This window comes from Nomascus leucogenys, chromosome 5 (assembly GCF_006542625.1).
Source record: "Nomascus leucogenys isolate Asia chromosome 5, Asia_NLE_v1, whole genome shotgun sequence".
Taxonomy (NCBI): Eukaryota; Metazoa; Chordata; class Mammalia; order Primates; family Hylobatidae; genus Nomascus; species Nomascus leucogenys.
The window spans coordinates 59,572,567-59,592,612 of record NC_044385.1 but is presented as its reverse complement, the minus strand read 5'-3'; the positions used below and the strand labels follow the sequence as shown (position 1 = coordinate 59,592,612).

Sequence of the window (20,046 nt, the reverse complement as noted above, 5' to 3'; positions counted from 1 at the left end):
TTTTTTGAGACAGAGTCTCGCTGTGTCGCCCAAGCTGGAGTGCAGTGGCGCAATCTTGGCTCACTGCAAGCTCCGCCTGCCGGGTTCATGCCATTCTCCTGCCTCAGCCTCTCCGAGTAGCTGGGACTACAGGCGCCCGCCACCAAGCCCGGCTAATTTTTTTTGTATTTTTAGTAGAGACGGGGTTTCACCGTGGTCTCAATCTCCTGACCTCGTGATCCACCTGCCTCGGCCTCCCAAAGTGCTGGGATTACAAGCAGTTTTTTTGATTTTTAAGGAATTGCCATACCTGTTGTCCACAGCAACTGTGAGGACAGCGTGAGACCACTCGTTCTCCTCTTTTGCCTGTGGCTGCCCTGCCCATTCGTATTCCCCGCTCTAAACCCAGGTATTATGGGGTTCCTGTCTCCGAGCAGACAGGGAGGCACTGTAGACGGCACATTGGACCTGGCTCCTGGCCCATCCCCTCTGTACTCTAGTCGTTTGGCCTTGATGACCTATTCCTGGAGGCAAAATGCTTTCCTCTCTGTGCCTCAATTAATTGGGTTTCCCACCACCTCAACAGCCAAATAGATACTTATGTGCTAAGATAATGTAACAGATGCCAAACATTATTCTGTCATCCTAGGAAGCTTCAAATTGGAGAGATATCTGCTCTAGTAAACTGTAGAATAAAATATAGCAAACGCACTTTATCCATTCTTTTTTTTTTTTGAGACAGAGTCTCTCTCTGTCACCCAGGCTGGAGTGCAGTGGCCCGATCTCGGCTCACTGCAAGCTCTGCCTCCTGGGTTCACGCCATTCTCCTGCCTCAGCCTCTCCGAGTAGCTGGGACTACAGGCGCCCGCCACCACGCCAGGCTAATTTTTTAAATATTTTTAGTAGAGACGGGGTTTCACCATGGTCTCGATCTCCTGACCTCGTGATCCACCCGCCTCGGCCTCCCAAAGTGCTGGGATTACAAGCGTGAGCCACCGCGCCCGGCCACACTTTATCCATTCTAATCAATAATGATAGCCACCAGTTATAGAGCATTTGGCCACGTGCCAGGCAGTGAGCTGGGACTTTACATACATTATTACATTTAATTTTCACCATAAGATATCACAGATAAGGAGCTGGTCAAAGTGAGGTTATGAAGTTTTCCTAGAACCCACAAGGACAGAGAGCAGAAGAGGTTCAGGTTCTCTCCTGCTCTCTTGGGTCTTGCCTTATAAGCCAGAGGCATCTGTGGTTCAACCAACCCCCTTTTGTCCCCTGCCACCTTCACAACCAACAAGATGCTGGAGGCTGCTAGATGAAGATAAAAATGCCAGTGATATTACTGACAAAATCACCTGGAGAATGAGTGCACAATAGTTGCTAATGATCTGAGTGACCTCCCAGCTCCTTTGCCTCTGCTTCCCCAACCAGGGCTAGACCTTAAGTTACTCCCTCCAGGTGAAAGTCTGGTCTGTGGCATCCAGACACTGACCCCAGTTTTCTCCCAGCCGTAATCTGGGTGGAAAGGTTAAAAAAGAGTGAATACTCTGTTCTGTTAATAAATTAATAAATCAGGTTATTCTATCAAGGGAGTCTACCAATGGATTTCTCCAACCAGTCAGGTAACTCCTTTTTCTTTTTAATATATTTTTTTGAGATGGAGTCTTGCTCTGTCACCCAGGCTGGAGTGCAGTGGCACGATCTCTGCTCACTGCAAGCTTCGCCTCCCAGGTTCACGCCATTCTTCTGCCTTAGCCTCCCGAGTAGCTGGGACTACAGGTGCCCACCACCATGACCGGCTAATTTTTTTTTTTGTATTTTTAGTAGAGATGGGGTTTCCCCGTGTTAGCCAGGATGGTCTCAATCTCCTGACCTCGTGATCTGCCCGTCTTGGCCTCCCAAAGTGCTGGGATTACAGGTGTGAGCCATCGTGCCTGGCCGGTAACTCCTTTTTCTGCAGTAGAGGGTGGGGCAGAAGCTATACGGGTTACTTTATGGGAAATCCTCAAAGAAAAAAAACTAAAATGAGGAGAAAGGAGTTTCTTTCTGCCCTGTACCTCCTGAGAAACCCCTGCTGAATGGAACTTTCAGCAGATGGAATACAGCATTGCTTCTCCCCAACCCTGGGGGGACTCACAGCACTGCTTTGTTCAGAGCATTTTAAAACAGGAGCATGAGATCAAATCCTGGCTCCACTGCTCACCAGCTGTGTGACCTCAGATGATTCATTCAACCTCTCTAACTTCATTTTCCCCATATATAAAATGAGAAGGATAACTGTACCTCAATGAGTGTCTGAGGATTTAAGAAAATGATGAATGTAAACAACATGGCATAAGTGCTCAACAAATATTAAGGGAAAGACACATTCTAGTTTTGGAGATGTTATGTGGAACAAAAAAAAATTGCGTTAGCTTTGTGAGAGGTGGTAGTTTCTATCCCTAGACACTCTCCTGCAGAAAGCATCAGTGTTGTTAGGACGATCTTGGGTGAAGGTTTTGAATATTCAGGCTCCAGTTAGAGTCTTGAGTACCGAAAGATCAGCAGACAAGAAAAAAGGTCACCGACCTTTGGAGGTTCCCACTTGTGGGGAACGACAGAATGCAGATGCGGGCCTTGTCTGCGAGGCTGTGAGTGATGGCGGCCATGTGGACAGAGAGCCATGTTGACAGAAAGCCAGTGCGGGAGACCTAGGCTTTTACACAGAGGCCACATTGTGATTCCCACAGGAATGATAGAAACAGAAGGAAATTTAGCTATTGCTTGTCCTAATCTCTGACTTAACAGACTGGAAAAGCGAGAATAAGCGTCGGTTGGTGATTTACTCCCGTGATGAACACAGCTGGTTAGAGCCAGGTTGGAGAGCGCCGCCCCTTCATGTCAGATCAATGAATTTTCTCTTGAGCCATCCTGCCTTCCTCTAACAGATTTATAATCTGAACCCAGACATATCTTTTATCCCAGGCGCTCAAAAGGTTTTCACTGAAACCCTGAAAAAAATATTTTTTAAAAGACACGAACTAACAATCAGCAAGCACCTGTATGTGCTAAGTTGATACTAAGAGTCTTACATGGGCTAAAGTTTTAATTCTCCACCCAATGCAGAGTGAGGTCCCACTGTCACCGGCTCACTGACGAGGAAGCTGAGATTCAGCAAGGTCCAGCGCTCGCCCAGGGCTTGTACAGGGCCTCAAGGATGCGGGGGTCTTCAGGTCTAGTTGGTATCACTCCACAGAAATCCATTCATCTGAGGGCCAGGCCTGTTTCCCAAGGATATAGTTTCAAATATAGTGTTTTCTTCACGATAAAAAGTATTGCAGGCCGGGCGCGGTGGCTCACGCTTGTAATCCCAGCACTTTGGGAGGCCGAGGCGGGCGGATCACGAGGTCAGGAGATCGAGACCACGGTGAAACCCCGTCTCTACTAAAAATACAAAAAAATTAGCCGGGCGTGGTGGTGGGCGCCTGTAGTCCCAGCTACTCAGAGAGGCTGAGGCAGGAGAATGGCGTGAACCCGGGAGGCGGAGCTTGCAGTGACAGAGCAAGACTCCGTCTCAAAAAAAAAAAAAAAAGTATTGCATATAAATATTAATAGTGGTTTCCAAGTAGGCAGAAATAACCTTTTGAAACACAATTTTTTTAAAGAAAAATCAAAATCTGCTCCTCAGATTTGTGCTAATTCTAAAGAGATAATAAAAAACCCCTCAATTTAGACCGTGATAGTCTTTTTAAATAATACTAACATAGATTTCGTTTTAGCATTTGTGAATGCTTCGTGCAGATTTTTTAGAGTAGAAATAAAATGGAATAATCATTGATATTAGCCTCACATACTATGTTTCTAAAATTTTCCGAGGTTTGGTTTTTATATTTTTTCAGCTTTAAAAATACATGGCCATTGTTAAAACTTGGGGTAATTTCAATAACAATTCAAAGAATTAAATAAAATTTGCCCATATTTCCACCACCCACAGATAATTATCATTAATCTTGGTGTGTGTTTTAATTAATAGACTATTTTTAGAGCAGTTTTAGGTTTAGAAAATAGGAATGGAAAGTACACTGAGTTCTGATGCACTCCCTCACACCCCTCCCTCCACGTACATCTGCTTGTACTGACATCTTACATTCGAGTGGCACATGTGTTATGACTGATGGACTCGTGTTGGTACATTAAGATGAACTAAGTCCATGGCTTACAGGAGGCTCATGCCACATGCTGTACATTCTGTGAGTTTTGAGAAATGCATAATGAGATGAAGCCACCATTATAATGTCATACAGAGTTTTTTCAATATTTTAAAAGCATACAAAAAATTAATTTTCACTTTTTATTGGGTAATATAATTTTTGTTTTTTATTTTACAGATTGTGGGTATTGTCCTTTGATTATAAAAGAAAACAGACATTTTTAAATAATAGTGCTGGCCACTAAATGAATCATCTAAAAAACTATGCTTGTAGAAAGCATGCATTTATTTTATGAATTCCATTAGCTGCCTATCAGGGAACATGGAGCACTGGGGCACAGATCCCAGCACAGAAGGGTTTGCTTCTCTTCTGTGGTTTTCATGTCAATTAATGATTAGGCCTTGAGCCTCACAAGAAAGGTGATAGGCCTTCGAGTGGGTTTACTGAAACAGACTACTCAAAACTTGCCCCAGGCCCTGGGAAACGTGTAGGTTTAAAAATCCCTACCCTGCGTTTTCCTTTCACAGGGAGTGAACTTCTGGCCCAGGCAGAGGTGAGGCAGTGGGCAGTGGGGCACGGTTGCCCGGGAGATGAGACTCCTCTTCCCGCCCTGAGGGGTGGGGGCTGGCTGGTGGCTGAGGGAACTGTTTTTGTTTGTTTCTTTTTTAAAAAACGGAGTCTGGCTCTGTCGTCCAGGCTGGAGTGCAGTGGCGCGATCTCGGCACACTGCAACCTCCGCCTCTCGGGTTCAAGCGATTCTCCTGCCTCATCCTCCTGAGTAGCTGGGATCACAGGCGCCTGTCACCACGTCTGGTTAATTTTTATTTTTATTAGAGACGGGGTTTCACCATGTTGGCCAAGCTGGTCTCAAATTCCTGACCTCAGGTGATCCGCCCACCTCGGCCTCCAAAAGTGCTAAGATTACAGGCGTGAGCCACTGCGCCTGGCCGGGGAACTGTTTTTGAAGGGTGGGGGTCCCCGGCTGTGGTTGGTAGTGTGGGGGCGAGGCCGAGGGTGTGGCCTGAGGGAGTGAGCTAACTGGGGGCGTGGCCTGATATGGCCAGGGGGCGAAGAGCCGGGCTGGGGGCGCGGCCTGGGGGAGGGAGCCCGGCTGGGGCGTGACTTTGTGGGAGCTGGGCTGGGGGCGTGGCCTGGTGGGGAGCGGGGCTGGGGCGTGGCTTGGCTGAGTGTGCTGCCGCGGCGCGGGAGGAGAGTCTGCGTTGCGCTTTCTCCCGCGGTCGCCCTGCGGGTCGCTAGCTCCGAGGGCGCGCGCTGGATCCCAGGCTCCTCCGAGAGCGCGGCGACCCCAGGGCTCCGCTGGCACTGGAGGTGGCTCTGAGGACAGGGACGTGTTGGACACGCTGACTCTATAGGCTCCGCCAAGAGGCGCCGCAGTTGGTAAGACGGCGTCCGGCGCGCGGCTCTGCCGGGCGGGCGCGGGCACGGGCTGTTAGGTAGAATCCCGGGAGGACTTGAGTCCCAGTGTACTGCCTCGGGGCTTCGGGATGTCCAGCTCTCAGCTGCTTCGCCTCTGCTTCCCCAGCCGGTAGAGGCTGCCGGGTGCTCACCTGTTAGGTCCGTGCGCCCGCTCCCTGCCCGGCGGTGGCTCTGCGCCCTCTGGGCCACCCGGCACCATCGCTTTTGGGAGGACGTGCACGTGGTGTTCTCGCAAAAGGCCGTTTCCAGCCGGACGCCTGCAGGGAGGTCGCCTTGTAACTTCACCCCGCGCTCCCAGCTTGCGGCCTGGCCTGTGGGGGCGGCAGAGTCTGGGGAGCCTGGCGCGGCGGAGCCCTGTAACGCTCTGCTCCATCGGGCGGCGTGGCTGGTGCCTCCGGGGACCCGGGGCGATGCGGTTGGAGAGCTTAGTTTAGAAAGCAAGTTTCTCTTGGTACCAGCGGAGTATTATTCCAGGGGAAAGATTTTGGGACCCGGTGCCCGTCGTCTGTGGACTGCAGGGAATGCATTAGCGGAGTTGGTTTGGTCCCATTCTGTGCAGGAGGTGGGGGAATTGGGACTCCAGCCCCAGGCAGGTAGGAGCCCGCGCTGCTGCCGGCGTCAGGGGGAGCTCGGTGACTTGGGCTGGGCCACCCATCTGACTGCAAGGTTACAGAGCTTGAGCAAATTTTCCCTCCCTCCAAGTGCAGGAAAACCAAACCAAAGCAAGCAAACAAAACCCTGTGGGTCATTTGCTTCCCAGCATTGCATAGGGATGTGGATAAATGGAATAATACGGTGAATTTATTCAGCCCTTGTTCCCATGGCTTCCCATAGCCTTATATTATGCACCTCCCCCCGCCAGGATTTTCTCTGTCCCCCCCTTCGTTTTTTGCTGCCTCGTGTTTTCTTCTCTGTGAACTCTTCCTGGTCTCCCAGCGATTTGCTCTCCTTTATTCCCCTTACTAACAGGCACAGAAATCTCACTCTTTTTCTTTTTCCACCTTTCCCAACAAATTCTCGTTTTTTTCCTAATGTCCCCCTCCGCCGTCTTGCAAACTTCCTTACGGCATTATTCTCGGGGTGGCTGTTAGTCATGCACCCTCCCTGTTCTCTGTCCTCCTCCCGTCCTTTAGAGTTTCCTGCGGCTTTGTCTTATTATCCCATATCCTAATTCTCATCTACCTCCCTTGGCCCCCACGTTTGCCATCTGCCTCCACCCCGTTCTCCCATCTCCTTCCTTATTTGTGCTCCTGTGCATGTGCCGGTTTCTTCCTTGTTTCCCCATGTTTCTCCCACAGGTGCTTTCTTCCCTTTGCCCTACTTCTCCCTGGCAGGCGCTCTGCCCAGCCACAGCCTGCCCCGCCTGCAGGGCACACCTTGCCTCAGTGCCTTCTGCTGCGGTTTTCCATGCTCCATCAGCATCCCTGGGTTCCTTGTGTACCTTCCAGTCCGCCCTCTGTCACCTTGCAGATGGCTTTCTCTCCCAATGTCTGCAAGTGTCAGAGGCGAGGAGTAGCAGCTGCATCTCTGCAGGAGGCCTCTGGATTTCAGGACCCTCCCTTCTGCCACTGCTTCTGACTGATTGTTTTCTTATTGAAGTCGTATCCTCTACATAGTTCTTGAATTAATGTCAATATTGATGTTAGGTAGCATTTACCAAACTCTGGGTGTGTGCCAAGCACTGTTCCGAGGGCTTAACGTGCGTCAGTCTCAATTAAAATCCTCCACACATCCCTATAATGTAGGATCTACTACTGTCCCCATTTGACCGATGAGAAAAGGAAGGCTCAGAGGAGGTAACCGGCATGACTTCTTGCCACTGCCTAGCAGTGGAGGCCCTCTTCTCACCAGACAGTGGAGCTTCCCTGCTGGGTGACCTCTTGAACTCAGACATGCCTAGAGTTTAGCTTTGGAAAGGACGTTGTTATTTGACATGTTTTATTTAGTCTGCAATGTACACCAGTGGAGAACACGAATTCTATACCTGTAGGACAGTGCATGGAGAAAACCTAATGCCGGATGTCCCTCAGAAAGCCTGGGGCCAGTGCCTGGGTTGTCAGCTCATCCATGCTATCAGCCTGCTTTCCCTCTTAGCCGCAGGAAGCCCTGAAGAAAGTGGCATAAAAATGACCAGGCTGGACACAGTGGCTCATGCCTGTAATCCCAGCACTTTGGGAGGCCGAGGTAGGAGGATTGCTTGAGCCCAGGAGTTCAAGACCAGCTTGGGCAGCATAGCAAGACCCCATCTCTAAAAAATAAAAATAAGAAATCAGCTTGTTGTGATGGTGCACACACCTGTAGTCCCAGGTACTCAGGCTGAGGTGAGAGGATCTCTTGAGCCTGGGAGGTTGAGACTGCAGTGAGCTATGATTTTGCCACTGCACTCCAGCCTGGGTGACAGAACGAGAGACTCTGTCTCTAAAAAAATTAAATTAAAAAAAAAGAAGACTACTGCCAGCTGTCTCCTCCCGTGCATTGAGAGTTCCGTTTCACTTTAGCTGGACAGATCTTTGTGGTCTCTGTTAGCTGTGTGACTGTATGAGTCTTATTTATACCCATTTCATTACGTAATCTTAAAGCCTTGTCCAAACATTTCTTTTTTAGTCTTTACTTTCCTAAGAGTTGGAGGCAAGTAGTATTTCTGCTTTACAGATACTGAAGCAGAGCATGCACCTTGATAGCTGAAAGGGACTTTATATTCTACAGATGAGGAAACCGTGGTCCAGGGAAATAAAATGGCATATTCAAGGGAAAGCAGCAGGACAAAGTTGGCTCTAAGGCTTCTCTGGTTCAGGGCTCAAAGCCTGGCCCTATAGCTTGGTAGGTTGACCTCTCTGTTTGCTGCTGAAAGCAACAAAGTTTCTTTTCCCTTCCTTTCCCTTGAGCTAAGAGGCATTGGAAGGTTTCACTTAGAAGGGGAACTCATCAGTGCTTTCCTTTCTTTTTTGTCTGAAAACTAAACATTTAAGAACTGTTTGCCCATGGGACATGTAATAGCATAAATGGGATCATAACGTCACAGTGGTATAAATTCAAATGTTTTAGAAAGAACTATCATTGTTAGTTCTAAAACACCAGGAAGGAACACCATGGTTTTCTTGAGGGAAACCATATAATACATGGCAATTTGAAAATCAGTACCTGGGATGTTTAATTGTATTTTACATTCGTGGAGAGAAATGCATTGGTACAAAGTGCTTACCTGATTTTCTTCATCTTTGCATCACAAATAAAAGAGCAGTAAAGGGGGAACATGGAGTAGGTTGCTGTTTTTCTGTTGGCCTCTGCTGTACCCACACCCTTCTCTGGACTCCCACTGAGCCCCGTTGCTCCTGCCTCTCCTCCCTCTCTGTTTAATGCCTCTTTTGGCTCCCCCAGGGAACCTGCAGGGTATTGTTGAATTGTGATACTCACCTCCTCCATATCAGCCTGTCTTGACAGAATGAAACCCTGATGCCCTGAGGCAGGCATCCTGTGTGATAGCTTCACCCCTCCCTCCTAGGATGAGATGGGTGATCAGGTACCATCCTGGGGAGAAGGGAGGAAGCATTTGCATGAGGTGTCCTCTGTGTTCTGTGGTTTAGGTGAGGATGGTTATAACTGAGGAGCAAGTTAAATTTCAGTGCTCCCTAAATGAGATGGAGGTCCAGGGAAGCTGTCATGGCCAGAGCCGCATAGTAAGCAGCAAGACTGAGACTGGACCCCGGGCTGCCTGGCTCAGGAGATCCACATGCATCCCTCGGTGTGTCTGTCTTCCCTGTAACCTGTAACTCCCTGAGGCAGAAATGGCACCACAGAACCTTTCACAACATCAGTCGCTCCTGTGTGCTGAGCTGAAGGTGAAGCTGGAGAGCACAGACCAGGGGACCAGGGGACATGAGCCTGAGGGCTCACAGGAGTTCCCAGTCCAGCCCTTGCTCTCACTTCGGGGTTGTGGACGATGCCCTCTGTGCCTGCGAGAACCCTGGGGATCTGTGGCAACACCGCAGAATGCAAGGAGAATGGCGTCTGTGTTTCCTGTGTACGTATGTGGTTGTGGCCATGTGCTGTGGTCAGGATGTCAGCTTTGGTGGACGCAGGTAATGGCCGTCCTGTGGTCATCATGTTCCAGCATCTCGGAAGTGGGACTGTTGCTTCAGTGAACCAGGACCTTAAAGGACCTGACTACTTGGTGAGCAATCACTTCCACCCATTTCCCTGAAGCAGGACTGCCCTAGTCTTTGTGGAATCATGAGAGTGCAGACATTGTCACTTGAGGGATTCTGTGCCTGCCTCAGAGTGTCTCCTGCCCCACCATGCCAGGTCAGCCCTGAAGACCCACCAGCATCCATCTGTACTCTCCAAGAGGACTCTACCTGTCCAATCCAGGAGAGGGGAAGGGCCAGCCTTTCCCCTCCACCCCCATTCATACCAGAGCAGGCTTTGTTTCTTAAGACCGGCAAGCTCTCCTTAGAGAGAAGTAGAGCACAGGTCCTAAATGGGCAGACTGGAGAGTTTCAGTGGAGGGAGGCGAGCTGCCTTCCTGGGTTCCTGGGCCACCCAGTCTCCTGCCCTCTTCTTCTCTCTCAGCCCTTTCCAGTTGCACCCCCCACCCACCCCAACCCCAACTTTAGCAGCAGGAAAGGGGACAGCTTTACCCACTGTCTGGGACAGGTACACAGGGAGGGCAGGCTTTTATTGTCTTATTCCGATGGGGGCAGGAGGCTGGCAGTGAGATATGTTTGTGGTATTGCTGATCAGAACGTTGATCACATCTTTTGCAGAAAATGTTGCTCAGTGTGATAGGAACAGTCCATTGTACTTGAGTGTTAATGTGACAATTCAGTCTCATTACACAGGATTCTGAGCTCAGGCCCTAGCTCTTAGTCACCGTGGGTGATGTAGAGATAGGTAAATGTGCCCTGAGTCCTAAACAACTTGCACATGTACTTTTAAACACATCTGGGTTGTGTGTTGTGACTCTATAGCTAAAAGAAAAATAGTCTCTGGTTCAGAAATGTGCTCCACTTCCACCCTTCCTGGGGGGTGGAGTGCTCTTCTGTAACGTATAAAAGTCTTTCTCATTCTTCAGGAATCGCCTATTTAGGGATTTATGTGGATTTGTAGATTCTATCATAGGTGTAATACTGATGATACTTCATGCTGGTTTGTAAGCATAAATGTGTATGTAATACTTACTGTGTATCTTTTGTGTACCAGATGCTGAAGATGGAGAGATTGATCAGAAACAGTCCCTATTTTCATGAAGAGACTCATATTCTTGTCTAGAGGGAGAGGCCCATATATAAAAGCAAAGCAGTGGAAAGTAGTGAGTGTGGCAGTCAGTTAGGGGAGAAGATGAGAGTTCAAAGACCCAGGAAGACTTCCTGGAGGAAGAGCTGAGTCCAGTGTGGGCTGAATCCTAACAGAGGAGTGAGCAAGTAGGGAAGGAGCTGACAGAGGAAAACCTTCTAGCCCTGGGGGACAGCGTAAGCAGAGGTGAGGAGGTGGGCTCCAGCTTGGTGACTAGAGGGACACTTGAACATCTATATTGCTACAGCCCCAAGCGTGTCAGTCATGACTGAGTCTGTGTGCCTAGGGCGTGGTTCTAGTGTCAACACCACTTGGGGGTTTGTTAGAAAAGTAAATTCTAGGGCTCCCGCCAGACCTATTAAATTAGAGCTTCTGTGGATGGGGCCCAGCAGTCTGATTTTTAACACGCTTTCTACATGTTTTTCAACCACAGAAATATTTGAAAGCCACTGTTTCAGAGCATATGCTTCCTGGGGGCTCTGAACAGCTACTCTCCATGACTGCCTCATAGTATTTGCAGAGAATGGTAATCCTCTTTTGTGAGGGCATTAATCTCATTCACGAGAGGGGAGCCCTCGTGATTTAATCACTTCCAAAAGGACCCACTTCTTCACATCATCACCTTGGGGTTTAAGTTTCAACATCAAAATTTTGGAGGGACACATACATTCAGACCATAGCAGTTCCCATCTCTCAGGGTTTCAAAACCTTTGCTGCATGTTTGAATTACCAGGGTGCCTTTAAATACATTGGTGCCCACTCCTACTTTCAAATGTCGTGATTGGTTTGGGGTATGACCTATGCATTGAAATTTTTGAAAGCTTCCCAAGCGTAGTCAAGTTTGGGAACCACTGTCATAGGTGAGGATTCCATGAATTGATCCTTGTAAAATGCCAGAGGAGTGTCTTTGCCATCACGCAGGAAGTGCTTTGTGTGTGTGTTTCTCTGGTGGTGGAGGCTGTGATGGTTCTGTGATAGGAGGAGGTGGTGGTGGCACCACGTCTGTTGTGTAATGAGTGCTCGTTCAGTGTTGAACGTGTGCCAGTGTGGACATGGTGGTGGTCCTCTCATTTGGTCTGAGAGTTGGGAAGTAAAACAGCTCCAGTGTGGTGGATCTGCACAGCTAATTCTGTAAGCTAATCCCAGGCAAAGATACAGAAGATGCTGCTGCCAACAGAGAACACAGGGCCCACGGGCCAGCCTCCCCAGCACCTGGCACCATTTTCCTCACCTCTCAACAGTACAGGCTTGAATTCTGAACAGGCAGATTCTAAAACTGTGAAGTACCAATACTTCTGTATGAGTGGTGTGAATGGGAATGTTACGTGAATTGGGTGCCCTAGGATTTCGTACCTTCCCCAACCAATCAGTTGTACCCAAGTGCCGGTTTACACACACACACACACACACACACACACACACACTCACTCCATCTCTAGACTTGGCCTTGCTGTGGCGAGTGATCTGTCTTCTAGGATCTAAATTTCATCGTTATAAACCATGTATTTCTAAACATTATTGGAAAAAGTGTATAATCTTTTTGTATTTCTTGTCCCATCATGAATATTCATTCTTCCTTCATTCATTGTTTTATTCATTCAGCAAATGTTGAGCAACTGCATGGGCCCTGACACTGAGCTCGCAGTTTTATCCCTTTTCCTACTGTGGAGACATAAACATGTTTCTCTCTCTGTCAGCATGGACAAAGTAGGGATTTTTTGGTCTTAATTTATAATGGTAGCCTTCTCTATTTCTGCCTCTTTGTGACGTAATTATTCAATTTTTAATAATACAACATCTGAAGGGCATTTTTCATGTCGACTTCATGAGCCTTCTGTGAACCCTGCTGAGATTAATTAAGTCAAACCCCATGCAGCAATTATCCTAAAATATCCCGACAAGTTATTAAAACTGAGTTTACCCAGGACTGTAAGACTTGAGTAAGTGACCCATAGCCGGTGCCCTTGGAATGAAGCCTGGGATCCAGTTTAATTTCTGTCGGTTTCTAATTTCTTTTAGTGCAGAATCAGTCCTGGTAGGGGGGTTGAATTAATTACATACATGAAAAATATGTGAATTCATATCTCGAGTTTATGATTTATTCTCTTTCTTTGAAAAAGATAGATTATGTTTTTGGTTTTGTTTGGCCCTGCCAGCTTGCAAGTAACCACTTACTGTTAAATTGGCCCCAGTACATTTCAGTGTTTGTTGCAAATGGAAAGAATTGATTCACTATATTTTTTTCTGCTGCTGAATCACTAAGCAAAACTCTACCGCTGGGGAAACTTTTGTATCACAGCACACAAGCAGCCCAGTATGATGGTAAAGACCAACCTCCATTGTGTGGTCTTACCATTGTCACTTGCGTTACCCACGGACTGAATAGGGTTTAGAAATACAGGCCTTCAAAGGAATTGCCGTTGCTTAAATGTTCCATGGCTCCTTCTGAAATAACATCCCTCCAGCCCTCATTCAAAATAAGAAAGAAGGAAGGGCATATATTAATATCTGCAACTTCAGTGATACTCAAAAGTATAATATATTTAAATGAGGAAAGTTAAAAATCCATTTTAATTTAAAAAATTTGAAGTTAAATAATTCAAAATATACTAAAAAATAAAAAGCCCACACAGTATTCTTTAAATGGTATGTTTTACCATCCACCAGACCTGCTTTCTACCTTTGACTTTTCTTCTTTGTTTTTTTTTCTTTTCTTCTTTTTTAGATTTTCTATCAGATTCAATACCTTTTACTTTTCTAAAACAAATCTAAAATCCCCAGAATGGCCTGCTAGGCTTGGCTTACTAAAGAGCCTGCTTGTGTTACCAAGTTAGGATTAGCCTGGCATTGGGGTCTCTGCGTGTCCTTGGGCCACGCTGTCAGAACTTTGGTTTCCTGCCCTTCCTAGAAAAGTCTTGGGCTCTTCACTCGGTGGTTGCCTGAGTTCCAGTTCTTAGCTGTGGCCTGTGGTTGGAATGTGATGGAACATGAATGGTGTGCTTGTTTTACCAGGCTGATGTGGAGTGAGGCACTAACCCCGGAAAGCTCCCCTTGAGTTGAGTCTTAGACTCCTGGCCTCACTGTAGATTAAACAGTGGGATTCTGGGTAAAGAAAGTGGCAGCTTCTTTCGACATTTTATTTTTTCATGACAAGTCGTAAGGTGTGAGTAGACTGATTTCAAAATCAGTCTGGGTTCTATTTGTTGTATTTCTGACTGCTGTCCTCACTGACCGGCATTGAGATAAACAGCTCGAAAGCAGACACCTTCTCCAGACTCTGCCCTGGAAGTGAGTTGGGACCCACAGCCTGTCCTATAACTTCCCTTCCCGAGGTCATGTGGCTCCGGAAGCATCAAGATGGGGGTCTGGCACGGGTGCCCAATGTCGCTTCTCAGCGGGAACTCCATTCTTTCCTCCTCTTCTAGTCTCTCTCTTCTCACTCAAGCTCTCTGCAGAATGGGAGGTCAGGGAAGAAGGTAACCTCCTGCAGACCTTTCTTCTCAGTCTAGAGTCTTCTGCTTCCAGAGGTTCGGGTGGCTCAGTGAGTCCCCACTGTCCTCGCCTGCCTGGCTGCTCTGCCTGCAGACTCCACTCGGCATTAGGAAACATACTCAGGGCATGAGCACTTCTGTGCCATGAACACCTCCCTTCTGATACAGAGGTTGTCTTGGAGGAGAAAGCAAGAACTCTCCCTGCTTTTTCTCATCCTTATTTTAAATGTGACCTCTTCATACAAAGTTCTCATCCCTAGAGAGTTCCAAACCAGATAGCTTTAGGCAGTACACAGAAGTGAGAATGGTTTGGCAGTACAAGATCCCATCTTCAGTTTACCACATTAGGCCTCAAATGTGTGCAGGGGGATAGGTCAAATCATGCTCCAGCCACTGCCTCAGTATGTCTGATTTGGTAGCATAGTTCCTTAAATTTCCACACTAGCATCTCTGAAGTAACTTGATCACGTTGACTTCTTGAGGGCTACTTTTAAGCCTGCTGTGATTAATGAAATCAAACCCCACACAACAATTATTCTAAAGCATAGTGGCTTATTCAGTTTCAGTGCATGCTCAACTGCTGAGCTGGAATCGTCCAAGTGGATGACTACCTTTTTGTTGACGTCCTACCATGGGAGTCTTACTAGACTTTTTAAATTTTTGTGGGTGGACACTACTCATCTCCTTCAGTTTCTCTCTGAGATGAGGAATCTCTAAATGAAGAAGGAATTGTCTGTCATCAGCAAGAGGTGCTACTTTCTAGGCTTTTGTGGAAATCTCCTGTGGAAGCACCATGCCCTCTGCAGAGTGCGTCTCTGTTATCCTCAGGTCGAGGCTTTTGAAGAACACTCTGTGTGAATTGGAACACCTTTCTCCTGAGATGAAGATAATGGGTATCTATGCCGATCAGTCCGGCGTAAAAAGATCATTATGCAAAGAGACTGGTTTAGTAAGAGGGTTCCTGGGCCCTTGTTCCCCAGAACTGGGACAGCCACCCTCTCTGGGTGTACTTTCAGGTCCACTGAAAGACCTGGAAGCACCCTTTTAGTCATTGAGAGACAATTTACAAACAACAGCAGCTCCAAAAAGTATAGGTTTGTATGATTCGTTCTTGGCAACAGAAGAGTGTTCTTTGATGGGATTGTTTTAAAAAGGACTGGAATGTCCAGTGGCCAGTTACACTTGCATGGTTATTCTCTTCCCTCTGTAAACTCATCAGTGCGGGATTCAGAAAGAACGAGCATGGAACACATTCCTCCATGCTCCTTTCTGAATCCTGCAGTGATGAGTTTACAGAAGGAAGAGAATTTGCATGGAATTTTAGTTGGAAATACATTTTCCCATTCGAAGGACCCTACAGCATCAAACGAGTGAGACTTTCAACAGCTGCTGACTGCTCACTAGAGCTGGGTGGTTTTAGATCCCCAGGAAGTGGCTGTCGTGCCATCTGAGCATGAGGCACTTGGAAAGCAGTGCCCATCACTGCCTCGTGTTCAGTGCTGTCATTTTGCAAGAGACAAAGGAAGATGGTGAAGTCGTGACCCTTGTCTCAGAACATGCAGGTCAGATCTGACAACACCTGCTGCTTCCATGGGGAGGGTGGAGTGAGGATAATTGGTGCTGGGAATGCTGATGCCATCACACATGTCTCACATATGGTTTCATAATGAATGACAGTAGCCATGTCCTACTTCTCTCCCACCTACAGTGTCCTGCAGATGACAGTGGGAGTGCCACAAGGATGGGTGAATGGAACAGCCTACAGGGCTGATAATTACAAATGGCCCAACAAGGAGGTGGCCACATGTGCTTGCTGGTGCCCCACTGGGTCAGCTGTGCTGACTTCCACATGTTCAGACAGACTTCTGCGTTTGTCCTTGTATCCGTGGTGAAGTTTGGCTATTCAAGAAAAAGCCTGTAAGATAACTTTGAACTTGCAGATTAATGGCATACCCAATCCTGGTGATTGGTTGTGTGAATAACAAAGTTTTGGTGCATAGATGAGTTTCCTTAGCTGGAGGAATGTTGGGAAGGTCAATACCTGATACAGAAGAGGCAGAACTGGTTGGCCTAAGAAAAGCGTAGGGATTTGAAAGTTAAGGCAGTATATAATTGTATCAGCAAATACCTCAAAATTTTTACTTACCAGTGTGTTAAATTTAACTTTTCATTTTGAGATCATTCGGAGGGGTTACTCAGATTCTGCGAATGATGACATCTTGCAAGCCTGTACTACAATAGTGGAACTAAAGATCTTGAGATGGATGTGGTCAAGATTGCAGAACTTTCCCATCACCACAGGATCCCTCCTGCTTGTCCATGCACACTCACTACAGCCACACCTAGTTTCCTCTGCCCCTCCCCTGCCTTTCTCCCTGAGAGCCACTACTTTATTCTCTATATAATTTTGTCCTTTCAAAGATATTATAAAATTGGAATGTTTGGTATTGGCTTTTCTCACTCAGTGTTATTCTCCGATGATACTAATACTCTTTCAGATATGTGGCTTGCAAATGTTTTCTGAATCAGTGGCTTGGCTTTTCAGCCACTTAGCAAGGTCTTTTGCAGAATGAGAGTTTTTAACTTTGATGAGGTCCAGTTTATCAGTTTTTCCTTTAATGGATGATGCTTTTGGTACCAAGTCTAAGAACTCCGTCATAGTCCTAGATCCTAAAGGTTTTCTTTTGTGTTTTTTTCTAAAACTTTTGTGGTTTTACATTTTAGAGTTAAGTCCATGATCCATTCAAGTTAATTTTTGTATCAGGCATGAGATTTAGGTCAAATTTTTTTTTTTTTTTTTGGCCTGTAGATGTCTAATTGCTCTAGCACTGTTTGTTGAAAAGACATCCTTCTTGCATTCAGTTGGTTTTGCTTCTTTATCAAAAATTAGTTGGTTTTATTTGGGTATATCTGCTTCTGGCTTATTTACTCTGTTCTTTTGATCTATGTGTTTATATCTCAGCCAGTGTCACAGTCTTGATTACCATAGCTGCATACGTCTTGAAACTGGATACACTTGATTCCTTTATTCTTTTTTAAAATTGTTTTAGCTAGCTCCCTTCCCTTTCTATATTAATGTTAGAGTAGTCTTCTCTCCATCAACATAAAATCTTGCTGGGATCTGATAGTGATTTTGGGTAGAATTGACATCTTTACTATGTTAAGTTTCTAATCAGTTAACACAGTGTGTCTCTTCATTTATTTTATGTTGTTTGATTAGTTTCATCAGCACACAGGTTTCATACACATTTTGTTAGATTAACACCTAAGTAGTTCATTTTTTTGAGTGATTAGAAAGTGGTATTATGTAAATATATACTTTTTGAGACAGAGTCTCGCTCTGTCATCCAGGCTGGAGTGCAGTAGTGCGATCTTGGCTCACTGCACCCTCCGCCTCCCGGGTTCAAGAAATTCTCCTGCCCTCAGCCTCCCGAGTAGCTGGAACTACAGGCATGTGTCACTAGGCATGGCTAATTTTTTGTATTTTTAGTAGAGATGGGGTTTCACCATGTTAGCCTGGATAGACAATTGATTTTTAAAATGTTTGGCTTGTATCCTGCAGCCTTGTGGAACTCACTCACTAGTTATTAGGCTTTTTTTTTTTTTTTTTTTTGGTAGATTTCTTGAGATTTTCTATGTGGGCAATCATGTCATCTACAAATGGAATGGCCTTATTTCTTCCTTTCGCATCCATAAGCCTTCCAGCCTCCCCGCCTTTTTTTTTTTTTTTTGCCTTATTGCACTGGCTGTGACATCCTGTCCTTCACCATTAACACAATGTTAGCTTTAGGGTTTTTTTTTTTTTTTTTTTTTTTGAGACGGAGTCTCGCTCTGTCGTCCAGGCTGGAGTGCAGTGGCGCAGTCTCGGCTCACTGTAAGCTCTGCCTCCCGGGTTCACGCCATTCTCCTGCCTCCGCCTCTCCGAGTAGCTGGGACTACAGGCGCCCGCCACCACGCCCGGCTAATTTTTTTTTGTATTTTTAGTAGAGACGGGGTTTCACCGTGGTCTCCATCTCCTGACCTCGTGATTCACCCGCCTCGGCCTCCCAAAGTGCTGGGATTACAAGCATGAGCCACCGCGCCCGGCCTAGGGTTTTCTATAGATGTTCGTTATCAAGTTGAGGATGTTCCCTTCTATTCCTGTCTCTCTAAAAGGTTTTAAACTGTGAAGAATGGGTGTTGAATTTCATCAAATGCTTTTTCTGTATCAGTTGATGTGATCGTATGGTTTTTCTTCTTCAGCCTGTTAATATGCTGGATTACATTGATTAATTTTCAAATACTGAATCAGTCTTGGATCCCTGGAATAAACCCAAATGGAATTAACCCCATTTGGTCATGTGAATAATTATTTTATATGTATTGCTGAATTCTGTTTTGTTAAGCATTTTTGTGTTGTATTCATGAGTGATATTGGTCTGTAGTTTTCTTTTTTGTACTGTTTTCATCAGGTTTTGGTACCAGGGAAATACCAGCTTCATAATATGAGTCAGGAAATGTTCCTTCCTCTTTCATTTCCCAGAAGAGGTAGTGTAGAATTGGTGTTCATTCTTTTTAAGCTTTTGGTAGAATTCTCCAATGAAACCACCTGGGCATAAAGATTTCTCTTTTGAGTGTTTTGAAATTACAGATTCACTTTCCTTAATGGTTAAGGGCTGTTGAAGTTATCTTTTCACATTGTGTGAGTTGTGGTAGTTTGTATTTTTAAAGAAAGCGGTCCATTTTGTCGAAGTTGTCAAGTTGATGTGTGTAGAGTTGCTCATATTATCAGTCTTTTCAAAGAACAGCTCTTGGTTTAATTGATTTTTTTTATTGATATTTGTTTTTAATTTCTTTTATATCTGCTCTTACCTTCTTTCTTTCTTCTGCTTGCTTTAGGCTTATTTTGCTTTTTTTTTCTAGATTTTTGAAGTGGGAGATTAGATTGATTTGAGATGGTTCCTCTTTTCTTATATGAGCATTTCGTGCTATCAGTTTCCCTCATAGCACTGCTTTTGCTATGTTCCACACATTTTTATGTGTTGCATTTTCATTTTGATTCAGTTAAATATATTATTAAAATTTTCCCTTTATTTTTTATTGTTACTTTTTTGAGATGAAGTCTTGCTCTGTCACCCAGACTGGAGTATAGTGGCATGATCTTGCTCACTGCAACCTCCACCTCCCAGGTTCAAGCTATTCTCCTGCGTCAGCCTCCCAAGTAGCTGGGACTACAGGTGTGTGTCACCACACCTGGCTAATATTTGAATTTTTTTTTAGTAGAGATAGGGTTTCACCATGTTGGCCAGGCTTGTCTTGAATTCCTGACCTCAGGTGATCCACCTGCCTTGGCCTCCCAAAGTGCTGGGATTACAGGCGTGAGCCCCTGCACCCAGCCTAAAAATTTCCCTTTAGACTTCCTCCTTGACTTGTGGATTATTTAGAAATGTGTTATTTCATATCCAGATGTTTGGAGATTTTTTTGTTAACTCTCTGTAACTGATTTCTAGTTTAATTCCGTTACGGTTAGAGAACACACTCTATATGATTTCAATTCTTTTACATTTGTTGAGGTTTGTATGGCCCAGGGTATTGGTCCATCTTGATATATGTTCCCTGGGCACTTGAAAAGAATGTGTATTCTGATGTCCTAGGGCGGAGTTCTGTAGCTCTAA

At 45.9% G+C, this 20,046-nt stretch overlaps 1 protein-coding gene across 1 annotated transcript in view; it reads left to right on the top strand.

Moving 5' to 3' along the window:
- Window positions 1–5,353: 5,353 nt before the first annotated feature.
- Window positions 5,354–20,046, top strand: part of SPATA13 (spermatogenesis associated 13) — a 153,652-nt gene continuing 138,959 nt past the window's right edge. The window contains exon 1 of the mRNA XM_030813237.1: window positions 5,354–5,570. The gene's annotated coding sequence lies outside the window, so the exon portion shown is untranslated. The remainder of the gene's footprint in view (window positions 5,571–20,046) is intronic.